Source organism: Oncorhynchus mykiss, chromosome 9 (assembly GCF_013265735.2).
Source record: "Oncorhynchus mykiss isolate Arlee chromosome 9, USDA_OmykA_1.1, whole genome shotgun sequence".
Taxonomy (NCBI): Eukaryota; Metazoa; Chordata; class Actinopteri; order Salmoniformes; family Salmonidae; genus Oncorhynchus; species Oncorhynchus mykiss.
The window spans coordinates 72,586,625-72,594,895 of record NC_048573.1 but is presented as its reverse complement, the minus strand read 5'-3'; positions in this window follow the sequence as shown (position 1 = coordinate 72,594,895).

Genomic DNA, 8,271 nt, shown 5'->3' with positions numbered 1-8,271 from the left:
AGAGAGGAGGGGCCATGTTAGAGGAAGGGTTATGTTAGAGAGAAAGGGAATGTTAGAGAGGAGGGGCCATGTTAGAGAGGAGGGGCCATGTTAGAGGAAGGGTTATGTTAGAGAGAAAGAGAATGTTAGAGAGGAGGGGCCATGTTAGAGGAAGGGTTATGTTAGAGAGAAAGGGAATGTTAGAGAGGAGTGGCCATGTTAGAGAGCAGGGGCCATGTTAGAGAGGAGGGGCCATGTTAGAGAGGAAGGGCCATGTTAAAGAGATTGGGGCCATGTTAAAGAGATTGGGGCCGTGTTAGAGAGATTGGGGCCGTGTTAGAGAGGGGCCATGTTAAAGAGATTGGGGCCATGTTAGAGAGGGGCCATGTTAAAGAGATTGGGGCCATGTTAGAGAGGAGGGGCCATGTTAAAGAGATTGGGGCCGTGTTAAAGAGATTGGGGCCATGTTAGAGAGGAAGGGCTTAAAGAGATTGGGGCCATGTTAGAGAGGAAGGGCCATGTTAGAGAGGAGGGGCCATGTTAAAGAGATTGGGGCCATGTTAGAGAGGAGGGGCCATGTTAAAGCATTCCTTGCATCCTATCTCTTCGCCTCCTTCTCAAACTGTATTGAAGGACAAGGTCCAAGGTCCCGACCATCAGGATTTTCTTCTCCAATGGGCTTTGTGAACGAGGCGAGGATAGAGGGTGCGAGGAATTGATAAAGATTAATTTAGATAGAGCTAGTGCTGTGATGCAGCCTACTACTGTCACGCAGCTAGGCAGACCTGAACCAAAGGGCCATTCTAGAGTATGATGAGCATCCCTCCTCCATGAGGAGACTTGATTACCAACGATGATGAGACGGCCTACAAGGAGGAGGTGAGGGCTCTGGGAGTGTGGTGCCTGGAAAACAACCTCTCACTCAACGTCAACAGAACAAAGAAGATGAACGTGGACTTCAGGAAACAGCAGAGGGTGCGCTCCCCTATCTACATCGACGGGGCCGAGGTGGAGAAGTTGGAAAGTTTTAAGTTCTTCGGCGTACACATCACTGAGAAACTGAAATCGACCACCCACACAGACAGTGAAGAAGGCACAACAGAGCCTCTTAAACCTCAGGAGGCTAAAGAAATTTGGCTTGTCACCTAAAACCATCACAAACTTTTACAGATGCACAATTGAAAGTATCCTATTGGGCTGTATCACCTCCTGGTAAGGCAACTGCACAGTCAGAAACGGCAAGGCTCTCCAGAAGGTAGTGCGGTCTGCCCAACGCATTACCGGGGTCAAACTACCTGCCCTCCAGGACACCTACAGCACCCGATGTCACAGGAAGGCCAAAAAGATCATCAAGGACATCAACCATCCGAGCTGGGTATATGTTGTGTAATTTCTTAAATATTACTTCGATATTAGATATTACTGCACTGTCGGAGCTAGAAGCACAAGCAATCTCGCTACACCAGCAAATAACATCTGCTAATCACATGTATGTGAACCAATAACATTTGATTTGATTTGACGACTGACTGCTTGTTGCAGTGACTTTGAGCCCAATAGAGCCACAACGGCGCCATCTGCTGTCAGCTCTCTGCTATTGAAAATAGCAAGTCATAAAGAGAAAGTGAGGGGGGAAGGGTTGTTGTTGAACATAGTAGCGGCAGGATCTCAAGTCAGGTGACACCACCGGGGTTCAAGATTTAATTTCTCGCTATGGCAACACACACACTAAAGCTTTTAGGTCCCACTGGTTCTGCCGGGTCAGCTATAGACAGAATACAATGTCAGTTTCTTACAGAAGTTGACAAGTGAAGAATTTATTATGTTCTATTTCTATTTTATTGTCCTCTGGTTTTTGGGTGACTACAGTCAGGTAAGTGTAACAGTATAACTTTAACCTCTTAGAGCTCTAGGGGCGCTATTTCATTTTTGGATAAAAAACGTTCCCGTTTTAAGCGCGATATTTTGTCACGAAAAGATGCTCGACTATGCATATTCAAACACTCTGAAGTTTCAGAATCTGCAAAGATTTTGTCTGTAAGTGCCCCAGAACTCATTCTACAGGCGAAACCAAGATGATGCATCACCCAGGAATTAGCAGAATTTCTGAAGCTCTGTTTTCCATTCTCTCCTTATATGGCTGTGATTGCGCAAGGAATGAGCCTACACTTTCTGTCGTTCGCCCAAGGTCTTAGCAGCATTGTGACGTATTTGTAGGCATATCATTGGAAGATTGGCCATAAGAGACTACATTTTCCAGAGGTCCGCCCGGTGTCCTTTGTCTAAATTTGTGCGTAATCTTCAGGTGCGGGCATTTTCTCCTGGGATTCAGGAGAGAAAGCATGTGTCCAAGAACGATGTATCAATGAAGAGATATGTGAAAAACACCTTGAGGATTGATTCTAAACAACGTTTGCCATGTTTTCAGTCGATATTATGGAGTTAATTTGGAAAAAAGTTTGCGTTTTGAGGACTGAATTTATGGATTTTTTTTGGTAGCCAAATGTGATGTATAAAACGGAGCTATTTCTAATACACAAGGAATCTTTTTGGAAAAACTGAGCATCTGCTATCTAACTGAGAGTATCCTCATTGAAAACATCAGAAGTTCTTCAAAGGTAAATGATTTTATTTGAAGGCTTTTATGTTTTTGTTAATGTTGCGTGCTGGATGCTAACGCTAATGCTAACGCTAAATGCTAACGCGAAATGCTAACTCTAGCTAGCTACTTTTACACAAATGATTGTTTTCCTATGGTTGAGAAGCATATTTTGAAAATCTGAGATGACAGTGTTGTTTACAAAAGGCTAAGCTTGAGAGATGGCATATTTATTTCATTTCATTTGCGATTTTCATAAATAGTTAACGTTGTGTTATGCTAATGAGCTTGCTGATAGATTTACACAATCCTGGATACAGGGGTTTTTTCATAGCTAAACGTGACGCAGAAAACGGAGCGATTTGTCCTAAACAAATAATCTTTCAGGAAAAACTGAACATTTGCTATCTGAGAGTCTCCTCATTGAAAACATCTGAAGTTCTTCAAAGGTAAATGATTTTTTTGAATGCTTTTCTGTTTTTTTGTGTAAATGTTGCCAGCTGAATGCTAATGCTAAATGCTACGTTAGCCATCAATACTGTTACACAAATGCTTGTTTTGCAATGGTTGAGAAGCATATTTTGAAAATCTGAGATGACAGTGTTGTTAACAAAAGGCTAAGCTTGAGAGCTAGCATATTTATTTCATTTCATTTGCGATTTTCATGAATAGTTAACGTTGCGTTATGGTAATGAGCTTGAGTCTGTATTCACGAACCCGGATCCGGGATGGGGAGATCAGAAAGGTTAAACCGTCCCCTCGCCCAATACCCGGGCGCGAACCAGGGACCCTCTGCACACATCAACAACAGTCACCCACGAAGCATCGTTACCCATCGCTCCACAAAAGCCGCGGGGGGAACTACTACTTCAAGGTCTCAGAGCAAGTGATGTCACTGATTGAAACGTTATTTAGCGCGCACCACCGCTAACTAGCTAGCCATTTCACATCCGTTACATAAGCTTGGCTAGGACCCGTCCATGGTCTTCCTAAATAGTTACAGCGCCATGTAATAAGCCTTAACTCATCTTTAAACCAGTGTCTCTCCACTTCCTGTTTCTACAGTTTATAAACAAAAAGGCTGTTATGTAATCTATAGCTACCCTGTCAGAGAGTGGATGAGCCATAAAGTCCATGCCTCTCATGTCTATCGAGTTTCAGATAGACAGCATGATGAAGGATGTGTTTTTTAAATGTCGTGATCTCAATACTTATCAACCCCATTTCAAGACTTCCTGGTCTGGATAAGATTATTGAATTCTGGGTAAATGTACAACTTTGCTCTTTTTTTTATCTGAGAAATGTATTTAGAATGTAAACCAGGGTCTAGGACACAGGGTTTAGGACACAGGGTTTAGGACACAGGGTTTAGGACACAGGGTTTAGGACACCGGGTTTAGGACACAGTACTATTACAACAACCACTACAGTCAGGGTTTAGGACACAGGGTTTAGGACACAGGGTTTAGAACACAGGGTTTAGGACACAGGGTTTAGAACACAGGGTTTAGGACACCGGGTTTAGAACACAGGGTTTAGAACACAGGGTTTAGGACACAGGGTTTATTACATTGGGTTTAGAACACAGGGTTTAGAACACAGGGTTTAGGACACAGGGTTTAGGACACAGGGTTTAGAACACAGGGTTTAGGACACCGGGTTTAGAACACAGGGTTTAGGACACAGGATTTAAGACACAGGGTTGTACTATTACAACAACCACTACAGTCAAGGTTTAGGACACAGGATTTAAGACACAGGGTTTAGGACACAGGGTCTAGGACACAGGGTTTAGGACACAGTACTATTACAACAACCACTACAGTCAGGGTTTAAGACACAGGGTTTAGGACACAGGGTCTAGGACATAGGGTTTAGGACACAGTACTATTACAACAACCACTACAGTCAGGGTTTAGGACACAGGATTTAGGACACAGGATTTAGGACACAGGACTTTTACAACAACCACTACAACAACCACTACAGTCAGGGTCTAGGACACAGGGTTTAGGACACAGGATTTAGGACACAGTACTATTACAACAACCACTACAGTCAGGGTTTAGGACACAGGGTTTAGGACACAGGATTTAGGACACAGTACTATTACAACAACCACTACAGTCAGGGTTTAGGACACAGGGTTTAAGACACAGGGTTTAGGACACAGGGTCTAGGACACAGGGTTTAGGACACAGTACTATTACAACAACCACTACAGTCAGGGTTTAGGACACAGGATTTAGGACACAGGGTTTAGGACACAGGGTTTAGGACACAGTACTATTACAACAACCACTATAGTCAGGGTTTAGGACACAGGGTTTAGGACACAGGGTTTAGGACACAGAGTTTAGGACACAGTACTATTACAACAACCACTACAACAACCACTACAGTCAGGGTCTAGGACACAGGGTTTAGGACACAGCGTTTAGGACACAGGGTTTAGGACACAGGGTTTAGGACACAAGGTTTAGGACACAGGGTTTAGGACACAGGGTTTAGGACACAGTACTATTACAACAACCACTACAACAACCACTACAGTCAGGGTCTAGGACACAAGGTTTAGGACACAGGGTTCAGGACACAGGGTTTAGGACACAGGGTTTAGGACACAGGGTTTAGGACATAGGGTTTAGTCCTGGGCATTTAATTATTACAGTAACCAGTTTAGCTGTTAATTATCTTGTCGATACTTTAGACTCTAAAATGAAATGTGCTGCTTTATTTGTGGACCTGTCAAAAGCTTGTGATACTGTTGATCATGGTATTTTATTGAACAAGTCCTTGATAGACCTGTTGATGGTATCACGATGAGCTTAGCCATCGTCATTGACGGGGTTCAGTCTGCATGTCTTGAAGTACATAAAGGTGTACCACAGGGGTGGATTCTGGGACCTGATCTCTTCACTATTTATAGAAACACCATTGGTCAATCCATTTTTTTTTTTTTTATGGTAAACTTCATCTATAGGTAGATGATACTATATATTGTGTATGCTATTACCCCGACTGTTGATCTGGCTGTGTCAAAACTACACTCCCATTTTATAGGTACCATATGCAGATATCGATTGGTGATTTAAAACTTGTGCTAAATACAGGCAAAAATAAAATACATGTTCTTTTCAAACTCTCTCTCTTAAGAATGTTTCAGATGAACTACATGTTCACTCATTAGATGGTTCTCCAATAGAACGTAGATTTGATGGTTAAAAAAAACCATATAAGATGATCTGGTTAAGAAGCTAAGATTTAAAGTTGTTATTTTTCTATTGAAACAGATGGTGCCTTTCTCTGAGCGGTAGGAAGCAGAGTATTCAGTCAACCTTTTTTATCTGTTGTTGATTACGATGATATTATTCATCAAAGTGCAGCTGCTAAAACTCTTGAACCTTTGGATTTAGAACACAGGGTTTAGAACACAGGGTTTAGAACACAGGGTTTAGGACACAGGGTTTAGGACACAGGGTTTAGGACACAGGGTTTAGGACACAGGGTTTAGGACACATGGTTTAGAACACAGGGTTTAGAACACAGGGTTTAGAACACAGGGTCTCCCATAATGCCCTTTTGTTTTGTTACAGGTGACAGTTTTGATACTCACCACTGTATCCTGTATCAAAAGGTTGGCTGGACTTGGCTAAAGATCCATAGATCTCTACATTACTCTAATCTAAATTTGCTGTTGCAGTATAGACACCGAAGTTGCCGAATCTGTTCACAGGACTGGTTAAGTCTTGAGGTTCCTAGGGTCTCCACCGAGCGAGGTAAATCTGCTTTTTAACACACTTTATTGGCTGGAACAAAATAAATAAAAAATATGTTTTTATCTTGATGTTCTGGTGCCGTTCGGGCAATTGAAAGTATTTATTGGGGACGTATTTGTGGAGGAATGTATCTGTTTTTCTCTGGGTGAGTTGTGATGTTTTATTTGTGCTTCCCATTACTGTGTTTTTGTATTTTAATGTGTATTTACAGGGCATTCAGAAAATATTCAGGCCCGATCACTTATTCCACATTTTGTTATGTTACAGCCTTGTTCTAAAATGGACCAAATAGTTGTTTCCCTCATCAATATACACACAATAGTCAATAATGGCAAAGCAAATTATTATCATTGTTTTTTAAATGTTTGCAAATGTATTAAAAATAGGAAACAAATACCTTTTTTTAATAAGTATTCAGACCCTTTGCGACGAGACTCTAAATTGAACTCAGGTGCATCCTGTTTTCATTGATCATCCTTGAGATGTTTCTACAACTTGATTGGAGTCCGTCCACCTGTGGTAAATTCAATTGATTGGACGTGATTTGGAAAGGGATACACCTGTCTATATAAGGTCCCACAGTTGACAGCGCATGTCAGAGCAAAAAACAAGCCATGAGGTCGAAGGAACTGTCCGCAGATGTAACGAGTGCTCTGAGAGTCGGGAAGCAAGTACATGGAGTGAGTGTTTTAATAAATAAACAAAACAATAAACACAAAACAAAAACAAAAACAACGCACCAACATGAGACAGAGTCAATAACACCTGAGGAAAGAACCAAGGGGAGGGACAGATAGAGGGAATACAATCAAGGAGGTGATGGAGTCCAGGTGAGTGTCATGAGACAGAGTCAATAACACCTGAGGAAAGAACCAAGGGGAGGGACAGATAGAGGGGAGATAATCAAGGAGGTGATGGAGTCCAGGTGAGTGTCATGAGACAGAGTCAATAACACCTGAGGAAAGAACCAAGGGGAGGGACAGATAGAGGGGAGACAATCAAGGAGGTGATGGAGTCCAGGTGAGTGTCATGAGACAGAGTCAATAACACCTGAGGAAAGAACCAAGGGGAGGGACAGATAGAGGGGAGACAATCAAGGAGGTGATGGAGTCCAGGTGAGTGTCATGAGACAGTCAATAACACCAGAGGAAAGAACCAAGGGGAGGGACAGATAGAGGGGAGACAATCAAGGAGGTGATGGAGTCCAGGTGAGTGTCATGAGACAGAGTCAATAACACCAGAGGAAAGAACCAAGGGGAGGGACAGATAGAGGGGAGACAATCAAGGAGGTGATGGAGTCCAGGTGAGTGTCATGAGACAGAGTCAATAACACCTGAGGAAAGAACCAAGGGGAGGGACAGATAGAGGGGAGACAATCAAGGAGGTGATGGAGTCCAGGTGAGTGTCATGAGGCGCTGGTGTGCTTGACTATGGTGACAGGTGTGCGGGATAACCAGCAGCCTGGTGACCTAGAGGCCTGAGAGGGTGTACACATGACAGCAGAGCTCCGAGACAGGATTGTGTCGAGGCACAGATCTGGGGAAGGGTAGAAAACATGCCTGCAGCATTGAATGTCCCCAAGAACACAGTGGTCTCCATCATTCTTAAATGGAAGAAGTTTGGAACCACCAAGACTCTTCCTAGAGCTGGCCGCCCGGCCAAACTGAGCAATCGAGGGAGAAGGGCCTTGGTCAGGGAGGTGCCCAAGAACCCGATGGTCACTCTGACATAGCTCCAGAGTTCCTCTGTGGAGATGGGAGAACCTTCCAGAAGGACACCCATCTATGCAGCACTCCACCAATCAGACCATTATGGTAGAGTGGCCAGACAGAAGACACTCCTCAGTAAAAGGCAAATGACAGCCCACTTAGAGTTTGCCAAAAGGCACCAGAAGGACTCTCAGACCATGAGAAA